The sequence below is a fragment of the Schistocerca cancellata genome, chromosome 4 (assembly GCF_023864275.1).
Source record: "Schistocerca cancellata isolate TAMUIC-IGC-003103 chromosome 4, iqSchCanc2.1, whole genome shotgun sequence".
NCBI classification, from domain to species: domain Eukaryota; kingdom Metazoa; phylum Arthropoda; class Insecta; order Orthoptera; family Acrididae; genus Schistocerca; species Schistocerca cancellata.
Window position 1 is genome coordinate 60437850 of NC_064629.1, and position 22196 is coordinate 60460045.

Here is a 22196-nt window from a genome sequence, read left to right on the forward strand (position 1 = left end):
TATGCGTGAAGCGTTCAGTGAGTTTGAAAGTAAAATTCTATTTACCGACTTGACAGAAAATCCTAGGAAGTTGTGGTTTTACGTTAAATCAGTAAGTGGATCGAAACAGCATATCCAGACACTCTGGGATGAAAATGGCATTGAAACAGAGGATGACACGCGTAAAGCTGAAATGCTAAACACCTTTTTCCAAAGCTGTTTCACAGAGGAAGACCGCACTGCAGTTCCTTCTCTAAATCTTCGCACGAACGAAAAAATGGCTGACATCGAAATAAGTGTCCAAGGAATAGAAAAGCACTGAAATCACTCAACAGAGGAAAGTCAACTGGATATGACGGGATACCAATTCGATTCTACACAGAATACGCGAAAGAACTTTCCCCCCTTCTAACAGCCGTGTACCGCAAGTCTCTAGAGGAACGGAATGTTCCAAATGATTGGAAAAGAGCACAGGTAGTTTCAGTTTTCAAGAAGGGTCGTCGAGCAGATGTGCTAAACTATAGGCCTATATCTCTGACATCGATCTGTTGTAGAATTTTAGAACATGTTTTTTGCTCGCGTATCATGTCATTTCTGGAAACCCAGAATCTACTCTGTAGGAATACACATGGTTTCCGGAAACAGCGATCGTGTGAGACCCAACTCGCTTTGTTTGTTCATGAGACCCAGGAAATATTAGATTCAGGCTCCCAGGTAGATGCTATTTTCCTTGACTTCCGGAAGGCGTTCGATACAGATCCAGACTGTCGCCTGATAAACAAAATAAGAGCCTACGGAATATCAGACCAGCTGTGTGGCTGGATTGAAGAGTTTTTAGCAAATAGAACACAGCATGTTGTTCTCAATGGAGAGACGTCTACGGACGTTAAAGTAACCTCTGGCCGAAGGGGAGTGTTATGGGATCATTGCTTTTCACAATATATATATAAATGACCTAGTAGATAGTGTCGGAAGTTCCATGCGGCTTTTCGCGGATGATGCTGTAGTATACAGAGAAGTTGCAGCATTAGAAAATTGCAGCGAAATGCAGGAAGATCTGCAGCGGATAGGCACTTGGTGCAGGGAGTGGCAACTGACCCTTAATATAGGTAAATGTAATGTATTGCGAATACATAGAAAGAAGGATCATTTATTGTATGATTATATGATAGAGGAACAAACACTGGTAGCAGTTACTTCTGTAAAATATCTGGGAGTATGCGTACGGAACGATTTGAAGTGGAATGATCATATAAAATTAATTGTTGGTAAGGCGGGTGCCAGGTTGAGATTCATTGGGAGAGTCCTTAGAAAAAGTAGTCCATGAAAAAAAGAGGTGGCTTACAAAACACTCGTTCGACCTATACTTGAGTATTGCTTATCAGCGAGGGATCCGTACCAGGTCGGGTTAACAGAGGAGATAGAGAAGATCCAAAGAAGAGCGGCGCGTTTCGTCACAGGGTTATTTGGTAAGCGTGATAGCGTTGCGGAGATGTTTAGCAAACCCAAGTGGCAGACTCTGCAAGAGAGGCGCTCTGCATTGCGGTGTAGCTTGCTGTCCAGGTTTCGAGAGGGTGCGTTTCTGGATGAGGTATCGAATATATTGCTTCCCCGTACTTATACTTCCCGAGGAGATCACGAATGTAAAATTAGAGGGATTCGAGCGCGCACGGAGGCTTTCCGGCAGTCGTTCTTCCCGCGAACCATACGCGACTGGAACAGGAAAGAAGGTAATGACAATGGCACGTAAAGTGCCATCCGCCACACACCGTTTGGTGGCTTGCGGACTATAAATGTAGATGTAGATGTAGTGTCAGGCATGTGCGGAAAACCAGTCCGTTCCGCTACAAGAATTCTCTGCTGGGCCTAAGTCGCAATCACTATGGGAACGTGTGCAATAGACTTTGCGGGATCTTTACGGAACACTCGTTGTTTGACTTTCGTAGACTCTTATAGCCAGTTTCCTTTTACTGGGGCAATGAACTCGATAACGTCAAGTAGCACCTCCAGGCGTTGTCCTCTATTTTTTGCCTCGAAGGTTTGGTTCAAATGGCTCTGAGCACTATGGGACTTAACTTCTGAGGTCATCAGTCCCCTAGCACGTAGAACTACTTAAACCTAACTAACCTAAGGACATCACACACATCCATGCCCGAGGCAGGATTCGAACCTGCGACCGTAGCGGTTGCAGGGTTCCAGATTGTAGCGCCTAGAACCGCTCGGCCACATCGGCCGGCTCGAAGGTTTGCCTGACGTCATAGTGTCGGACAACGGCCCTCAGTCCACGTCAAATGAATTTGAAACAATTATGTTCACACAGTGGTATAGAGCATCTGGCTAGTACACCGTTCGATCCACAGTCAAACGGCGAAACGGAAAGTTTTGTTAGATCTTTAAAGCAGTAGATGGTAAAACTTCGCACCACACACACTAGGGATCACGCATTGCTACTGTGTCTCTCCTCCTGTCGTTGGCACCCACGAGATGGACCATCGCCGGCGGAACTGCTTCATGGCCGCCGCCATCGGACACTACTCCATCTGTTCCACCCTCCTCAGCATCCGGCAGCGAAGAAAGGCCGCAAGTATCGCTTCGCGCCTCACGAAATTGTGTTTTACAGGGTTTTTAGCGGCAGCAGACGGTGGGCGCGAGGTGAGACCGTTCATCGATTTGGCGCACGCATGTATCTCATTTCAGGCCCAGACGGATTGCAGCACCGGCATCACAATCAAATTCGCCACTGTCATGTGCGCAGCGATCTTTCTCTATCTCTTCCCCCAGATTCACAGATCTCGAGGACAGCGCGGACACAGCAGCCACAGGACGACTATGGAGACGGAGCATTCTCCTCCTTCGCCTCCTCTCGTCCTACCGATGGTGCTAGACCCGCCCGCTGCAACCGACGCCTTCGACATCTTGCTACGGGCCTCAGGAAGTGGACGCATACCCTTCCGGTCGTTTTCTGGGGAACGTTTCCACCAGAGCGAAGGCTGGATGGCGACGTAAGACCGGAATCATGAAGTCCCCTGCCGCAGCAGCTTCCGATCCTTCGCAACATCGACGCTCCTGCGTCCTCTCCCGTTGTTGTGCTCCTAATACGACGACGGTCTGTCGCTTTGGAGGGGGGGGGGGGGGAGGGAGAAATGTTAACCCATTAGCGCCGGAATTAATTTTTTCGTGATTTTTTAAAAAAATTGCTTTATTATGTCTGTAAAAGGCATAAATTACACAACAGAGTTGTTTCGACGAAAGTCTTTACCGCCATTAGTGAGATATTTGATGTTGCCATATGGCAACACTAGGCGCTTTCACTACCTAAATTTATATGGATTACAACTTCAACTAAAATAAGTACGTTATTGAAATTTCTTATTATATACACAATTTTTGTGCCAATTTATTATTCAGTCTTCATCATACAACTGATACTTTATAACACAGTACAATTAAAAGCCAAAAATCAAACCCTGAACTCAGCATTATTTTACATGAAAGGGAATAAAACAGTCAATACACAATCCCACATTGTTCTCACAATAGATTTACAGTCCTTCTGTGCACACCTTTTCTTCTTCTTTCCTTCTGTGTGCTGGACGAGGTGGTCAGTCTTATCAAACCTAATTGAATCTGTTATTCGGCTGTCAGAACATCCCCTTCATGCAGATGGTCTCCCGGCTCCTTTTGGTAAAGCTTGGTGTCTTTGAAAGTACACTGTTGCTACTTCTCTCTTGAAATCAAGCTGAGAAATAGTTTGGTTTCTTGCTTTATTATACAATATCCAACTGTTTTGTATGGCGACATCTAACATCCGTGTAAAGAGACACCAGTACCATTTCTTGCTTCTTATAGCAATGCGGTAGCATGCTATATTCTGATCCATCTGATCAATACCTCCCATATATGTATTATATTTGGCTACCAGTTTTGGTCTGAGAATCATTATATTTCGCTTTTTTAGTTGCGAGAATCTCTTGACTTGGCCAACTTCTTGTGCACCACATGAAGAAGAGATCATTGTGACAACTGAGTTGTCCAGCCACCGCACATACAATAATCTGTCATTCTTCTCTATACGGATCTGGGTGCTCAACAAACACATCACCTTCTATATCGTCATTATAAAGAATCTCCAGCGCCTCAGCAAGCGAGAAACCTCTTCTAAAACAAAAAAGAGAAAATTCGTCCTTTTACTGAGTACAAGCGCCTAGCGTTGCCATATGGCAATACCGAAGTTCAAACGGCCTAAATAAACGTAATTTATTTTACAGCAAGCAGTAACCTCCAAAGAATATATATTTGAGTATTTAAAGCACAACCATACTAAAAAACCAAATTATATATCGTAAGTTACTGTGTAAAACATACTTACTCGAACTTGTACTCCATTTTTCTTCGTCATTCAGCAAACAACGACTTCCTACACTGCTTACGTCGCAGAATTTAAATGTATTGTTAAAACAGTTACTTTGTAGTGATCTTTACAGTCCTGCGAAACGGGATCCAGTACTGCCAACACTCTCGCTTCGTTGATGTCGTGGAATCAACGATTTTAAAAAAGTGTTACAAACGTTGCCATATGGCAACGCACGGCGCTAATGGGTTAAGGTGTAAAGTCAAGCGCCGACACGCCAATCGGGAACGAGACAAAAGATATGGCTGTGGGAACAAGCCAGCCAATAGCCTGCTGACCGACCTCTCTCCAGGACGACAACGCGACAGCAGCGGCCTCTAGGCAAAGATGACATAAGCATTTCGCCTGACTGGTCGCGGCCCAGTTCTACAGAAGCCTCAAGACAAGCGACCTGAATAGGAGCATCAACTCTATTACTTCACTTGTTTTAGAATTGTTATACTGAAGAAGCTTGTTTACTTTGCATGTCGCCCTTCGCTTGTGACACGTCTATGTAATTCTCAAAGTTAAGTATTGTCATTCACTTTTCGTAATGAAACTCGTTAATACGATTTGCTTAAATTGTTGTCTAGCGATTCGAGAAAACACGTTTCCTAGATATCCCATATTCGACTACTAGGCAGGATTGAACAACAACAATAATAATAATAATAATAACAAATATTTGCATATTGAACTCACAATACTCAAGTTAGGCAAAGCTATTTATGCTGTGCTTTCTTTATACCAAATTAGTCGATCACATCTTCATAGTCTAGTTGCTGCATTATGTCAGAATTCATGGTGACGACATCAAGACTGTTGACTCGAATCTGCGACTTGGATGACCGCAAATAATTCTTAGTCTTTTGAGTAGTGAGAAATAGCGCTCGTCGAACAATCGGTTGCAGTTGTTGACAGAACTATTTGTAGTGCAGTCTCCAAATTAGTAAGCAGTTTTTGAACGTGGTTTTCCTGCAACACTCTATACAAAATATTTAAGGGGGAAGTTTTCATTTCGTAGCTCTTCACGTGTGCTTTAAAATGACTGACCTCATTACTCAAAAATGCATCGAAATTGTCGTTGTAACCCTCTTATGGTTTTCTAGCAAGTTCAGTATTGTCCTGTCTAGGAAAATTACTCTTTTCTACAATTCAGGTTTCAATCTATCTATTATATTGAGAAATGTATTCACCCGAAAATCTTCTTTTCCTCCAAAAGTACTACCAAGCTCGACTGTCTCGTCCACTTTCAATTTTCTTGACTTTTAAATTTTTGTGGGAGTTTTGCACTTATTTATCTTACTCTTTTAGATACCAGCGTTTTCATATGTGTCGTATGTAGAACGATTCTCTCGGATCTCTTGAAGTAAAGGCTCCCACAACTTTATTAGTCCTAATAGATATCAGCAATTTGCAGCAATTTATTTGTAGTATTGTATCTTTTCAACATCGTTGACCAAAAAGATATCCTTATCGCAGTTTCCAGACACTGCAGACTGCTCAACATTCCAGTCGCCTTGCATCTTGGTGATGCCTTTTGAGTGTCATCATCAAGACTCCTGAATAACTTCCAAAACTGGAATTATTTCTGCCCATTTATCACTGAGACTTCAGCAGGCATCGTAACGCCCTGACAAGAATTTTTTTGAAAGACGTGTTACGGAGGCTGAACTACTTAATTTTGAGCGCATTAATTTCAAGGATTCGTCGAACCATTGAAGAAAGTGTAAATTTGTTCCAACAAACGGAAAAATGAAACCGGTTGAGGACAACACCCTGCAGCACACGATCCATGGAGTGAGCTACGCATGAAATACACACAGCAAGAGGGCTGATTTGTTTAATTCTAGCTTGGAGCCCAGAGTAAGTACCAATCGTACTGCTTGAATTTTTTTATGACTGACCCCTGCCTAATAGAATAACTAAATCACATTTACTTAATAAATTTATTGATGAATGAGCTAACTCTTCTGATTTGTGTCCTGAATTTGGGACAAAACAGATAATTCTTGCAACAGGAAATCCATATTTTGATGAATACCTTATTACAAAATACAGCTGATCCACATGTGTGATGTCGGGGAAACTTTTCAGTTTCCTTCACTTTATCTACAATACACGTCTCCAACATTTCTGCCAGAATTGATATAAACTCTTCACTCGATTGAAAAGAAATGTGTGATGTGCTCCCTTTTCCTTTGTTTTCATAAAGCGGTATATTTTAGTAATCTAGAAAATGATCGAATTATGTTATTAGATGTAATGTCATCTTGAAATTTCCCCAATTTGTTGACCCAAACACAAAGTTTTGAGCCCCAAAAGATAGGCGCAGCATGAAAAAGTTTTCGACCACAACAACAACGCATTTTAACACCCCCCTCCATTATTTTACATGTACTTCTGTCTAACAGCTGAGATGTTAGTTTCTGATCTGTTCTCCAAGTGATTTGTCCTACAGCTTTAAAAGTTAACACACATTTCATATGTTCAGCTGAATTCCCATGGGCAGTTATTTGGGAGAGACCTCTTTTCCAGTAATTAAATCCCTGAGTGGGTTTTGCAAATTATGATGGCCCATTAAATAAATATTGGACCCAAAATACATTACCGTTGCTTTGAAAGTATACTAAAAATAGTCTTTTGTTTCTTGACATTCCTCATGGTTCTGAAAAACAATCCCTTATTGAAGTACCCCGGAAAGTCAGTACACTCACAAGTACTGTCTCACATGAGCTTCGCTAGCGATTCAATCGCGAAGACATTCATTCATTATCCAGTTCGCACGATCTTCAGAGTCAATTGAAGTGATTGTTTCCGCTTCATTATTATTGTTTCTAATATCGGAAACACCTCACTTAAATAAGTCACACGCCGTACTATTTTCGATATAGTTCACCAGATTATTACAACCCACATTATAACACTCTGATGTTTCTAGACACGAGCTCGAGCTGGAACTATAAACAGGACATCGATTTTTGCACTCTTTCTTGCAATTTCCTCTTTGTTTATTGCCTTGTCTTTCGCAAGTTTCCGATATCTACAACCAGTTACGCCTCTTCGGCGGTCACTCATTTTCATTGATATTAAAATATAACTCCCAAAGTAAACAGTACACAACTGCAATCGTTACAGTTTCAAATTGAACCACCGAGCGAGGTGGCGCAGTGGTTAGCACACTGGACTCGCATTCGGGAGGATGACGGTTCAATCCCGCGTCCGCCCATCCTGATTTAGGTTTTCCGTGATTTACCTAACTCACTCCAGGCAAATCCCGGGATGGTTCCTCTGAAAGGGCACGGCCGACTTCCTTCCCCATCCTTTCCCAATTCGATGAGACCGATGACCACGCTGTCTGGTCTCCTTCCCCAAACAACCAAACCAATCAAATTAAACCAACCTGCCAGCCAAGCCCGACAGCGTTGATGGCCTCTCGGCCGACGATGCGCAGTAGGCGGCTGCGCAGCTGGCCAATGAGCGCTCATTCGGTTTCCGCGCCTCGTGCTGTCTGAAGCTCCGTCATATTTCAGAGTTCTACCGTGTTTTACGTGCGGAACAGTGCGGTTGGCCGATTTCTGTTGTATACAGGGTCTTCTCTGAGTTTTGTCGTAATGGCTGAAACACCTAAACGTCGTCGAGTGTTTCACAAACAGGCAAGAGACCTTATTTTTAGAGTGTACTCTTTCTTCAAGCGTGAGGCAGTTTCAGGCGAGCCGATCTGCGAGGTTGCCAAGGTGCAGGAACGCACTGCAGCGGCCTGTGGCGATATTGGTGTTCGAACTGTCAGGCGAGTTATACAGGAGGCGAAGCTGTCAGAGCAGGCAGTCGGCAATGTGGTGTTACGGTCTCCAGGGAAGAAACATAGCGTTCCAAAGAGGGTAACAGGAATCGACGACTTCGATCAAAACGTGTTACGTCGCAAGGTTTTCGAATTTTATGAAAGAGGCGAGTTCCTCACAGCAGCGAAATTGTGCACTGTCATGCACGAAGCTACTGGGTATGATGGAAGTGCAAGATCAATGCAAAGAATGTTGAAGAACATCGGATTTAAATATGTAAAGTCCAATGATGGACGCAAATTGTTAATGGAGCGTAATTATATTGCTGCTGCTAGAATTACGTTTCTAAGAAAAATGCATGACATCAGATCAAACGGAACGTCAACTGTCTATTACTTGGATGAGACTTGGGTGATTCAAAACCATACTAGAAATTTTATTTGGCAAACAACAAATGGACAAGACTGTTTGAAAGTTCCAGTGGGAAAAGGAGGGCGTCTTATAATACGTCACGCTGGTTCTGCTGCTACCAGGTTTGTGCCTGAAAGTAAACTTATTTTAAAATCAAAAACCACATCTGACTACCATACCGAAATGAATGGAGAAACATTTAGAGAATGGTTTCAGATTCAGCTGTTGCCTTATTTGCATCCAGACTCTGTCATTGTTATGACAGGATGATCACTCTGTTATTCTCAACAGGCTTCTCCCTACAAGCACAAGGAAAAGTGATATTGTTTCTTAGTTGCGAAATAATAATGTAATGTACAGTGAAACACAAACAAGAGAAGAGCTTTTGGAATTGGTGAAGATGTCAAAGACCAGCGTTAAAAACTACGAAATTGACTCATAGCTGAGCGACATGGACACAGAGTGATACGAGTACCTCCTTATCATTGCCATTATAACCCCATTGAACTGGTGCGGGCTCAGGTGAAGAAATACGTAGCAGACAAAAACACTACATTTAAAATAGCCATGAAGCAATAGAGAAAATCACAGCTGCTGATTGGGAAGCTTGCGTGCGTCACACTGACAAACTGCAAGAAGAAGATTACCAGAAAGAAGATGTCAGAGACGAAATAATGGATTCGTTAATCGTCTGTCTAGCTGTCACATCCAGTGACTCCAGTTCCAGAGGCAGCGACAATGAAAGGTCCGAGTAAAAGGGTATGTGAATGAAATGTAAACTTGCTCTGTAATTATCATGAATATTATCAGTGGAATATCTATTCTGTAATGACAATTTTATTTCACTTCGTTGTTTTCTTTAAATTAAACGTCTTTTCATGCTACAATCTGTTTTATTAATCCAGACGCATTTAGAATTTTGTTTTAAGGCATCATCGGTGGATATCATCTGATGTAGTACACTGTAGCTGTTATATGCCGTCATGTAGATTTGAAAACAGTTTACGCCCTTATTTTTGCATAAATAAATTATTACTTACGATTATATGCAAAAATAAGGGCGTGAACTGTTCTTAAACCTACAATGACAGCATATAGCCTCAGTGTACTATTTCAGATGATATCCACCGATAATGCCTTAAAATAAAATGTGGATCGCGTCTGGATTAATAAAACAGATTGCAGATATAAAAAATCGTTTACTTCAAAAAACGATTATTTATATACTTGCTGCGGATAATGGCCATTCAAACAAATTTGTTTATTTTACTTCTCTCTCTATTCTGTCTACGATATAACGTAGATTAAAATGCTGTTCGCCCTGGGGACTGGGGTGGGTATTTTAGATTTGATTCTTTCGTCTTTTTATTTATAAAGCAAGAGGAACGGAAGGCGCAATCTTTCTGTAATGTGCAATTTATTATAGAATCCATTCTGCAGTGAGAGAGTGTGTATCACTATTTCGTAATGTAATAATGACTGGGAAAGACTGAATAGACATTCCATTCTGTTATGTGTATGTCGCAGTTATTAGGTACATTTAATAAATTTATCACGGAACGGGGAGTAGAGCACCATGAACCTGACAGTAGCGAGACAGGTGAAACATCGACTAAAGCAGCTGTCCGTAGCATAGCTGCCGTCAATTCGCCCAGCGCCGAGTTGACAACGCAGCACTCCTTGGAAGCTGCGCGGCGCGGCTCGGCGACAGCAGACTGTCGCGGACTGATAGGACGAGTGCCGGTATTTTCTTTCAATTTGAAATCTGAATGGGCATTTTTAAGTGTCGACACTGGCTACTACTATAACAACATTAGTAGCATCTCCGATCAGAAAATCTAACTGCAAGCAACGACATGCTGAATGAAGTGAATAATTGTCACATTGTCATGGCGTAACGTCATTGCTAAAACGAAACCTGGGCTTTTTCTGCTGCTTGATCAGACCGTTCATGAAATCTGAGCTGATTGTTGCCATTGTTATTCATAACCATTTCATTGTGATTTAAGCTCGCATGCTCTTTTCAAGAGTTGTGCATAAAAGGTTTCACAAAAAATGGTAACAGCTTAAAAACCATCAATTAAAATCCATCGCCGTTTAAAATCCCAGCACTAGGCAACTGCCTCGTCTGCCTAGTGTCTCCAGATGTCAGATATTGCAACGTTACTTGTACTTTAACTTGAGCTGACGCGACACCTCGTATATATGACTTAGATATTTGTATATAGCCAGAAATATGGCTCAAACGAAATTTAAAATTGACTTTACATTCGAAAACGATTTTCTTTCGCGGCAGATAGTTCCCTTATTAGTCTATGGGATTTCTATAAAAGATTTCTGTGAGATACTCGTTTCCTGATCCAACATTTGTGGCAACATTTTTTTCCCATCAACGTCAATATAAACTCTCCATCTACAAGCTGCAATTCTGTTATCTCCCGTATAAATAAGGGAGAAGCGAGTTTCACATGAAGCTTATTAGTAAGCTGTGGGTGGCACTGGCTTCTCCCTACAAATAACTTCACTTGTCTAGATCGTGAAAGTCACCTAAGTAGCGTGTCCAGCTTTGGCATGAATTACTTAGAAGTGCATTCCCCACCAACACCCACATAAATCATCTTACATGTGGAAACACCCTACTTTCACACTGTCTTGCCAACTTAGCCCTATGTTACGAAAGTTTAAATCATTTAACTTTTTTGCATGATGTCGCTTCCCCTGCCATCGCCTACGAGTTCCAGCAACTTCATCGATATCTGTAGCTATAATCTGCCAATAATAGTGAAGTTCATGGCAGAGGCTACATCATAGTGTACCTGTTAGGACATTTTTCCCTTCCCATTCACGTATGGAGCCCGGGAAAAGCGATTGTTTTAATGCCTCTCTGAGTGCTGTAATTAATCTGTTCGTATCCTCACGGTACCTAAGGGAGCGATAAGTAGGGGGTTATAGTATATTCCTACAGTCTTCATTTGAAACCAGCCCTTGAAATTCTGTTAGTAGAGTTTTCCTGAATAGTTTCCGTTTATCTTCAAGAATTTGCCAGTTCAGTTCTTTCAGGACCTCAGTGACACTCTCCTGTGGTTCAGACAAACCTGTGATTATTTGTGCTGCCCTTCTCTGTATATGTTCAATATCCCCTGCCAGTCCTATTTGGTATGGCCCCCACACAACTTGAGAAGTTTTCTAGGATGAATTGCACAGTTGATTTGTAAGCCATCGCCTTTGTAAACTGCTAGCTTTTCCCTTGTATACTACCAATAAACCGAACTCTGTTGCATGCTTTACCGACGCATGAGCCTAAGTGATTGTTCCATTTCATGTCCCTACTAAGCGTTACAACCAAGTATTTGTGAGTTTAAGATTCCAGCTGTAACTCATTAATATTATATTCGTAAGATACTATATTTTTTGTTTCGTGAAGAGCGCAATTTTACATTTTCTTACCACTTAAAACAAGCTGCCAATCATTGCATCAATTTGAAATCTTATCAAGTTCAGACTGAATATTTGTTGTAGAAAACTGCATCATCTGCAAAAACTGAGGCAACCGTTAATATTGTCCGCAAGACTTAATATACAGCATGCACAACAAGGGACCCAACGCACTTTCCTAGGGTACATCGAAGTTCCTTCTACATCTGTTGATGACTCTCCAATCCAGTCACATATTTCGTCTGATACCCCATATGATTGTACTTTTGACAATACGTGTAGGTATGGTACTGAGTCAAATGATCTTTTGAAACAGAAAAACACCGCAAATACCTGACTGCCTTGATCCATGGCTTTCAGGGAGTCACATGAGAAAAGTATGATTTGGGTTTCACATGATCTTTGTTTTCGAAATGCATGCTGATTAACATGGAATAAGTCGTTTTGTTCAAGAAACGTGATAATGTTTGAGCTCAGAATATGTTCTAATGTTCTACAACAAATGGATGTTAAGGTTACTGGATGGCAGCTTTGTGGATCACTTCTGCTACCCTTCTTGTAGACAGGCGTGACCTGTGCTTTCTTCCATGCACTGGGAACAGTTTTTTGTTTGAGGGATTTACAACAGAATATAGTTAACACAGGGGCTAACTCAGCTGCAAAGTGTGAACAGAATCTGTTATGGACTACATCTGGTCCTGGGGCTTTGTTCAGCTTTACCGATTTAAGCTGTTTCTCAACGATAGTGACACTAATATCTTTTTCACTCCTCTTTTTAGTGATACGAGGATTATGCTGGGTTAATACTTCTGGGTTTCCCTTTGTAAAGGAACATTTGTAAGCAGAGTTAAGCGTTTCTGCTTTTGAATTGCTACTCTCAACTTCAGTTCTAATCTCGTCCATGAGTGAGTGACACGGACTTCAGTGCCACTGACAGCCGATACATACGACCAGTATTTCTTTGGGTTTTTGAAAGGTCATTTGATAATATTCTGCTATGCTACTCATTGTGGTTAATATTACTACAGAACCATCTGTACTGTAAAGGTACTTTTTCAGTATGATGATAATAATTTTTTTCCTTACTCACAGAGTGTTAACATTACAGTGAAGGGAAATACAAATTTTTTTGTTCCTTTAGGGAGTTAAAGCTATCAGAATCTTGACTAACTTTTCTAGACCCCTTTTGATTTCTTCTCTTTCTCATCATCAGTTTTATAAGCATACATTTTCTCTATTAAACTACAACATTCTTCCATTATTTTTCTTAACACTTATCTTCCATTTTTTGTAATAGTTCTTTATTTACTAGAGGAATAATATAAATATTTATTTCTGTACAATCATTTGTAACCTAATAATCAATCACTGATATCACATTTTCATAAATATCTTCAGTTTTATATTATAGATATAACTGTCAGTATTGTGATAACAAAGTTGTATATAGATATATATTAGATATATATGAGATATTAGATATTTCAACATAAATAGGTTTATTACACAAAAGTTTGTTCTTAACATATGGACAGCAACTACATTTTCATTAAATATTATTCTATTTTTAAAATTTGGTTTAGCTATTAATTTAGCACATTTAACTGGATTTGAGATTAATTTTGCGTTGACAGCGTTTCATATATTTTACATTGTTTTCCAGATACTAAATTATACCTCAGTTTGTAGAACTCGTTTTTAAAATAATTTTTTCCTTTCATTGTCGTTTCCATATTAAAATCTATATACTTTCTGAGCCAAATCAGATTGCTTGATTTTTAAAGCATTATGGATTTTTGAAATTTTCGTTCCTAATGATAGATTTATGATTTCTACAATTAACAACATAAGTATATTTATTATCTCTAGTAGTTAAGAATTTTTTCTTTAATTCTTGGAACACTTTCACTCTTGGGAGCTAATGGCAAATTTTTATGTAAATCAGGTATAACGTTTGGAGATTCTAAACTGACTTCTAAAAATATAACCTATCTTACAAGAATTTCACATTTTTTAAAAATTGAAACATTATTGGTTCATCCCATTCATATCCACCATATGGTAAATTTTGTCCCATACCATTAGCATATAAATTATTATCGTCTAAATATGCTAAGTAATTAGATGCTTTTTCTAGATGAATATTTTTCAGATATTTATTATTTGCTTTAACATATCTTTTACAACATTGGTATATACCGTCTCTTATTCCTTTTTAAACCACTAAAATAATATCAGAATCATGTGATAATTCAAGTGGTTGATCAGTAATTTTAGACATTTTATCTCAAGATAAACCAGGTACCGTATAATGCCAAGAGCGATCTAAACTATATGTTTTATACATTATTTTCTAATATTTTCGTAAACATAACCGAATAATAAAACATCAGTTTTTAAATATAAATCGTTATATTCACGAAGATTTCTTGTATTCACTTTTCCCAAATTCAGTAAGTATGATTATAATTGTCACTTATTTTGTAGTATTTCACTTTATTCTAATTTTTTTTTTTTACTGGAAGGATCGTTTCTTCAAATTTTTCCCAACTAAACATGTAATCATAAGGATAAACTCCTTTTTCAGTTAGTAAATATTTTAGTTCTTCTTCTGGAAAAAAATTGTTAGTATTTTTCATGTGATTTTTGCTTAAATTTAAAGAAAGGTTATCAAGGCTTAAAGTCGTTAGTTTTAATGTATCAATAAATCCTATTTTTAAATTTTCTGTTCTTTTTTACCAAAACTAAAATATCTATTTTCATTATTTGGTATTAAATCTATTCCTCTTTTATTGCAACTAAAGTTCTTTCACAATGAAATGAGAGTAGTATCATGATAAACTATAAAAATTAATCCATGCAATACTATGGTGTTTTAATTGTAAATTACATTTATTGATAGTGGATTTATGTATTTTGCAATTGAATGATCATGATGATAAAATATTTTATTTTTTGTCTATAATATTTCTTACATAAAGAACATTTTTATATTTATTATGTTCAGCTTGTTCTTCAGTTGTTAGTAGTTTCATTTCTTCAATATTAGAATACATTTACCAAATTTCATCAATTTTTAATATATTTTATAATTTTTTTATGGCAATTTGGCCCTCTATGTACAATTCGATCCTTATAGTGTCCATTTAATATATTTAATACACTGACAGAGACCACTGGGTTTGTGTTTTTGTTATGATAGAGTAAAGGAATTTTCTAGATTGTCTTGACAATTACCAGTTTTCAATCATATTCTTTCAAAATCTGCACAAATAAAAAAGGAACCATTTGTTTAAACTAATAGTTTTTAAATTCTATGCATTTACCTTTTTTGGTCTAATTTGTCTTTTTCATTAAAATGTAACAAACACAAATAACAGTTAAATTTTTTGTGCTCTTTTTGTTAATTGATTTGACTGGAAACAAGTCAAGATGAATCTTTTATCCAACAGCAGTGTGAATTTTTTTTCTAAAAAGATAATAAATTAATATGTTTTTCTTTTTTAGATTTTGTTATTTTTAATCGATATACATCATAATAAGTTTCATCGGATGATATTTTCCTTTCAAAGGGATAAACATTAATAAATACATTAATTTTAGTCTCAGTTTTTGGTATATCACTAATTACAACTGGGTATCAAATATATTACTCATCCTGTTGGGATTTTTATATTCCTGACTGTCTACTGTTGTTAGTGTGAAAGCTACAGCCGATAGAAAGCATTTTTCATCATTATGTTTTACACTTACACAATTTCTTTTTCTTTTATTTTTGCTAGTAATTCGATGTAAGTAGAACCTCTCAATAGAAGATAGGTATTAATTGATAATTGTAATCCAGTAATTCTATAAAATGTTCATCCTGTTTCTCATGTCTGAAAATGTGAGATTTTTGGAAAAATATTCCATAACTTTATTATTTGTCTGCATTCTATGCTCATAATATAAATTAAGATTTATTTTGTAGCCATTAAATAATTTTAAATTTTTTTATGATCTTCATAATTTTTGCTTTTGTTGCATTTAAGGAATGGTTAGGACTGAGTCACCCTTTTTTCGAAATTTATAGTCTGTAATATATTTTTAAATAGTGTATCAATTAAAAATTGTGAAAAGTGTTTCTGTTTCTTTCTTTCCCAAACACATTGGTTGAAAATGGAAATATTTTCTTATGATGATTATCTTCGTAATTTTTTTGATTAACAAACACATTTGTAGAAAATGGGAATATTTTTTAAATGATTTATCCCCTTGTTTGCCAAATACATTGGTAGAAAATGGGAGTGTTTCATTTAATTGTTTATCCTCATTATTTTTAATTACATCAATATTATTTTCTACTTTACAATAAGGTAATAGTTTCATATTCTTCCTTGCCTTTACCTCCCTTTTTGTTTTGTATTTATTTATGAAGTTAATCAAATCATGATAGTTTCATTTATAATACCCTTTTAAATAATCTAATTTAAAGTATTATTGCAGGTCAACCACAGTGAAATTTCTTTTATTATATTCTCAAAGCTCATTCAGGTTTTTTTTTGTTTTGGCAATCATTTATAAGGAGAAATCATTAGATTTTTGTATTTTTTAATAAATTTTTTTTGAAATAGAGAAAACGACTTTTGGAGAACTTACTATAGGGAATTTTTTAAAATCTTATTAAAATACTCTTCTATATAAATGGAAGCCTTACTGAAGAAGATCAATAATGTTAACAATTCAATTGTCTTAGAAAGAATAGTGAACTAGAAGTAAATGTTTGCTGTGACATTGCAAGCTGTGAATATCTGAGTACTACATACGGGGAGAAAATTTGTATGGAGCTCAATAATGAGGATAAGATTATTTAGTCAAACAGATATTATACATGAATTAATGGTTATGATTATAATTATTCTGAAGAAGGGAATATTAACTGGGATATAAAGGAACAAAAAAACTTCAGATGACTATAATGAATTTCACAATCTGGAATTCACAGTGTAGATTCCATTAGTGTCCTACCACAGTGAAATACGGTGTAGAATTTTCATTTAAACTTCTCCTATTTTATATATGTAAATTATTTGAATAGTAAAACGAGAATTTATTCCTTAAATTTTTATCCACTTATTCACAAATCTAATTTTTTTTCATGTTCGAGATTTTTTATTTTTTATCATCAGTTAAAATATACAATTCTTATGATTTTTATTTCAATCATTAAATTTTGGTTAAATTTACTGAATGATTAGGACTGATTTGGGAGATTGGGAATCGGCTTTACTGGATGGAAATGGTTGTAGCTCGAGGCAAACATTTTGGAAATGGAGCTATTGAAGTGTGGTTTTCACCTTGGATTAATAGTTAGGAGCTCATATTGTTAGACAGTCAACAGATTATTATAGTACTCAGAATATCTTAAGTGAAACAATGCTTGTTGACATTAAGAAATTAAAAGTAAGGTAAATTAGAATGTCAGTGGTATTTGTTGCAGGATTATAATGCGAGTCGTTTACCAGATAATATATTTTGAAAACTTGCTACATCAAAACTTTTGTTTGCGCCTTTCAGTGTGCATAGTTCCTAGGTGCAATGTTGTTATGTTTGCTTACAGTGTGCTTGTGTGTTCCCTGAGTGGATTGTGACTTGCCAGTCAGTTAATGTGTGACAGTCCAAGCAGTATGTTGTGAGTCAAGAATGAAGTTTATCACTGCATAAAAGCTGACATACTCATGGAGTATGGAATGTGTATGAAGAAAGCAGTTCGTTCTTCTAATTGTATGAGGCAAAATGTCCCAATAGATAACAACCATCTTGGCAGCTATTTATCAATCTCTTCAACCAGTTACACAAAATTGGTAGTGTGACACATAAACAATGGAACAAAAGGATACTAGTGATGACAGCAGAATGGAATATTAATGTTGTTGGTACTGTTGCAGTTGATCTGTGAATTAGCTCCTGTGAATTCACACTAGGAAGTAGCATGAGTACAGCAAGTGCCCTATGCATTCTCCATTGACACAGGTTCCAGTCTATCACATCTCTCTTCATCAAGAGATGCATGGAGACGATTATGAGAATCATATTAACTTCTGTACACGGGCGTTAATACACGATACTCCATGTATCTTCTTTAGTAGTGATGAAGCCACATTTACCAATCACGGCCAGATAAACAGCCGAAACATGTTCTGTTGGTCTGTTGACAATCTCTGTTGCCTTCGTAGGGTGGAACATTGACGTCCACGGAGTGTAAACGTGTGGTGTAAGATATTGAACCAACAGCTCGTAGGTGCATTTTTCATAGACAGAACACTGAATGTGCACAAGTACCACAGCCTCCTAACAGACCATCATCCACAGATGCTGAAAGACCTTCCTCTGCAGACTAGGAGGAACCTGTAGTTGTCCAGCTCGTAGTGCACGAAGTACTACACCATACCTTCTTGTGTTTTTTCCTGATAATTGTTTTGGACACAGAGGACCTGTACCGTGGCCGATCCATTCCTCGGATTTGATGTGTGTAGACATTTCTCTGCAGGAAAACCTAAAAGTCACTGTCTACAGACTGAAAGCATCTATTGTCTCTGCTGGTCATCATTCTGAACACAACCCGTGGTGGTCAATGAGCCGTGTTGACTAATTCTATGTTATTACATGTTTAAATAAAATAGAAAGAAACATTCCCTCTGCTCAAACTCTTTGCCTTTAAATATGTCTGCTTGTGTCTGTATATGTGTGGATGGATATGTGTGTGTGTGCGAGTGTATACCTGTCCTTTTCCCCCCTAAGGTAAGTCTTTCCACTCCCAGGATTGGAATGACTCCTTACCCTCTCCCTTAAAACCCACATCCTTTCATCTTTCCCTCTCCTTCCCTCTTTCCTGACGAAGCAACCGCTGGTTGCGATAGCTTGAAATTTTGTGTGTGTGTTTGTGTGTTTTTTTTATTGCGTCTATCTGCTAGCACTTTCCCGTTTGGTAAGTCACGGAATCTTTATTATTACATCTTTGGCTACTGGCGCGATCTGTCTCTGTCTAGTCGCCAGGTGGTGCTTTCGCGGCCTGTTAGTTGAGCCTTTGGCTGTAGTTCCTCGGGCAGATTGTTGACCGCATTGGCAGGCAGTCAGTCGCATTCAGGGCGAGAGAGAGAGAGAGATGAGAGGCACATGTGACATATGGCAGGCTGTTCACAGGGCTTACTGGCACATGATTGTCTAAGTGGCCAGTCATCATTAGAGTTGTCTCGGTCTTCAGTACTTGGGCCTACTGTTGATGCAGCTGATTTACCACGTGTTAAGGGGGCATAGTTGCTGTGGGAGTGCTGTTCATTTTCTGATGCTGCCTGTCCTGCCCTCGGGGGTAAGGTACTCGTTACTTGACTGACACATTTGTTCCCGTGTTGAAGTTGCTCCTTCTATGCAGGATTGACTGTGGTTCTCCATCTTTCTGTTTAAAGAACTGAATTTACCCTATGGTGCCTCTGTTTGAATTATTTGAGTAAGGCAAGTGTGTTTTAAAATCTCGTATTTTAATTACAACTTGTTCAATGTCTACTTATTTTTCAGCTGTGCATTAAATTAATCATCATATATTCTAGGCCGACACATGTGTTGGTGACCATTGAGGTCGAAACTGAGTTTGATTTTAACTGAAAATTGTTGCTTCCGTGGTTGATGTAGCAACTATAAAATCGTCTACAGCTGTGGCTCTTGGCTCTTTTGGGTAATTAAGTTCCATAACTCTGCTGAGATTTTGCCCCTTCAGGAATATTAATATTTATTGTTTTAAACTTGATTGCGATTGTAGTTATCCTCAAGATTTGCCTGTTACCTTCTAAGCTACATAAGTTAATGTGTCTGAGAGCTGTGCGATTATTACATTAACTTGTTATATTTTATTTTAAGATTAACCAGTTAATCCTTTTAGTAATCCTTATTGTAAAGTTCTTGTTACACATAAGGTCTGGTTGGGGCTTGGCACCATGCTCACATTGAGCTTCTTGTCTCGGTCTGAGCATTTTCATATTTTCCATATTATGCACGATTTACACGTTTGCTTGTTTTCTCTCGGCCTTCTGAGCTGTTCGTAGCATTTGGAGGCACTGCTTCGGGGTGCTATTTGTTATCCGCCAGTCCACTGGGCGTAGCCTGTCCGCGTCGGCTGTGTACGTGCGCAAAGGTGGTGTGCCACTTCCCGTCTCACCGTAGCCTCTGAGACACTACAGTCTCCTGGCATGCTATGGCATCCCTCATAAGCTGAGTTCCTATCTCGTAGCAATTAGGTGTGATTTACTGAGTAGCGGCCGTTATTCTAAACCATTTATTCAGATCTGGCCTGCCGTATCTCCCCGTCCTCGGTTTCCCTGTCTGAAGTTTGATTTTTGACCTAATAGTTTTAATATTGATGCAATGCTCAACTGTTATATGGTATTTTATTATTTTTTCCAGTCAGTATCTTGAATATGCCCAAGAGTCTTCCCTGATTAAGCAAATATGTTTTCACAGTTATGGGATTCACTTTGGCCAGCATTATAAGAAATTTATTTTTTTGTTTATTTATATTGAACCTATTTGTGTGCTGTTTACCTGTAAATCTGAATTGAAGAGTTTCCATTTTTAACATATGTCTGAAAAATGCTCTATATTTATGGTGGTAAGACAGAGTGAGGGAAGTCAGGAGAAATGTGTTTTTGCCAGGTGGCCTTCTTTGATTGATCAAATTTTTTTTTTCAGTGTTATGTGATTCAACTTTGACCAGTGCTATAAAAATTATTTTTTTGTTTATTTGTATTGAACCTATTTGTGTGTTATTTAGCTATAAATCTGAACTGAAGAGTTTTCATTTTCAATGTATGTGTGAAAAATGCTCTATATTTATGCTGGCAATATGGAATAAGAGAATACAGAAGAAATGTGTTTTTTGCCAGGCAGATGCATTATAAGATTTATCTGTGCAATAAAATATTGTTGGACTCTTGTGAAGTAAAAACTGATCTGTAATAAATCAACTGTTTCTTTCCAATGTTTGTTTAGTTGTTGCTTTATTCTGGGGCGTCCACTGACATTTCAGTCAATTGTCTTGTTACTGGACAGGACCGACATAACTAGTTTATGCACTGTGTTGTCTTTTAATTTGTGCTACCACAGGTATTGTACAAGTGTCGGTGTGGGAACTGTTCAAAATACAATATCTCATAAACGACTAGCACTAGAATCCTGAAACAATCAACACTGACACTCTAATTTACCCAATTTTTATTTTTTAATGTCAATAGGTGTTGTTTTGTTTAAAATGTGTATGTTTGCACAAAAATACACTTTCTGAGTATTATTACAATCTGAACAACTGACAGTTGGTAAGGAACAACTGACAATTGTTATGGAACAAACGACCAGTGGTAGTAAAGGAAATAAAGAGAGTGAAACGTGTTAACTGCAGCAAAGTTTGTGCATGAACTCGGTGTATGCATTTGACAGCTCATGCAGTATGGTGTGTGATGACAGGAAGGTTGTTGTGGAACTGGTTAGTGCAGCTTTCCATCTGGTACAACAACGTATCAACAAGACATCATTTGAGTGCTTACGATTGTGGTTGAGCTGTCAGATGGTTCGAAACCAGTCAAAGTGTCGTGACTGGGACCACAGTAATGTGTGTTTCCAAAAGTGTTATCTCGTGGCTAAAAAAGGCCACTGAAGCTGGAAATGCTATGTGAAAGCATGCTGGAGGCTGCAGACCTGCCACTACTTCACAAGAGGATCGAAATGTGCTACTGTTTAAAAATATAAGCAATTGTTCTCTTCTTGTAAAGTGATCTCAGTGTCTCTTAAGGGAATTTCTTCCATTAGTATGCATTTTGGGTAACTTTATACATATAGAAAATAAAATTGCTTTCACCCAGCCCGTGACCTTGGGTATTCACATAAAAGAGTGTAATTACACCCACACTCAGAAGCCATGAATTTTCAATGTGGATAATCGATTAACTGTGTTCGATATATTATCCACCTATCTATAATTTTAATTATTTAATGTGGAAATTGATTACATAAATTCGTGATTGTATGAAATGCCAAAGAACGATTTATAAATCCATCTCGCAGGGCGCTGCAAGCGACAGAGGCTGGTAGCATCTCAGTACAGTCTGGCTCCTTTATCTCCTGATAACGGCAGTGGACTCACAGGCGACAGCGACTGCCCAAAGCTACTGGAT